Source organism: Rhea americana, unplaced genomic scaffold (assembly GCF_003343005.1).
Source record: "Rhea americana isolate MKP2758 unplaced genomic scaffold, rheAme1 scaffold_271, whole genome shotgun sequence".
Taxonomy (NCBI): domain Eukaryota; kingdom Metazoa; phylum Chordata; class Aves; order Rheiformes; family Rheidae; genus Rhea; species Rhea americana.
In genome coordinates, this window is record NW_028186392.1 from 993,154 (window position 1) to 994,331 (window position 1,178).

The window sequence follows — 1,178 nt, forward strand, 5'->3', positions numbered from 1 at the left end:
GAGAAAATGGAATGATATTTGCCAACTTTTCATGCTGGCAATAAAAAAATGCAGATAATTACATATAGTCCTCAATCCTCCATCTTTGTCTGGATAAATCATAGAATCAGTAAAGTTGGAAGGGACATTTGGAGATCATCTAGTCCAGCCCCCAAAGGGGTGGCCCATATAGGGGCCAAACCCGCAACCCTGGCATTAGTAGCACCACGCTCTAACAACCAAGCTGTAACGCCCAGATAAATGTATTGCTGTACGACCCAGATGGGACTCGAACCCACAATCCCCAGCTCCGGAGGCTGATGCCTTATCCATTAGGCCACTGGGTCAGTATTTCATTTGTTTTACACTAAAACATGCATCTCTCCCACATAATGAATGATAAACTCCCTGGGATTTGTGAAGTGTGGCATATATCCTGAGCTACGATTACTTGTCTGCTCATTAGCTCTTAAATGGCATTTCCTTCTCCTCCAATACATTGTTAGTTTACTTATGAGAGATCTACTTCAGGTGCAGGATGATAAATCTCAGGTGCCAGGCATTGATCCTCATCGGTGAATATACATGACACATTCATTAAATAACAAGTTCAGGTTTAAATTTGAATTTCTAAATATGGATATGTCAAATTAAACACCTAAACAACTGTCCAAGTTCAGGTGTGTACAATAAAATGAGTCTGACTTTGCTGATCAGAATGAGCTTTTTAAAGACTTCTTAAAAATAGATTTGATGGATTAAATCTGGTCTTTTTTTTTTGACCCATGCCTGCTTTTCCTGTATGCTGCATATAAAATATACACATATATAGTAATTTTATTTTGATGCCTAATGACACAAATAAGGTTGGAGAGTGGGAACTGTTGATCTGATATATTCAGGTAATTCTTTGAGGTTCAATGTATTTTCAAACTAATGTTCAAGCAAATGGGAAAAAGCCTTTCAGTAAAAATCAAGACATTGCAATTTGTCTTAGTTAGAGGGCTGTAYCTGAATAAAAGCAGGTCTTTGAAAGGTTTGTCATCCCACGGCATGCTGTCTACTGTGGTCTAGTTCTGCTAGTCAGAGCTGACCAGTGCATGTGACAGGGATGAACTGTACCCTGTAAGAAGATGAGCAGTGGTTATATATATGTATATTTACCTATATTCCGGCAGTCCTAGAATCTCTGAAAAATG

General features: G+C 38.7%; 1 non-coding gene across 1 annotated transcript; it reads right to left on the reverse strand.

Annotated features, from left to right (window-relative positions):
• Positions 1-253: 253 nt before the first annotated feature.
• Positions 254-326, reverse strand: TRNAR-CCG (transfer RNA arginine (anticodon CCG)). The gene has a single exon. It is a non-coding gene; the product is annotated as a tRNA-Arg (tRNA).
• Positions 327-1,178: the final 852 nt, after the last annotated feature.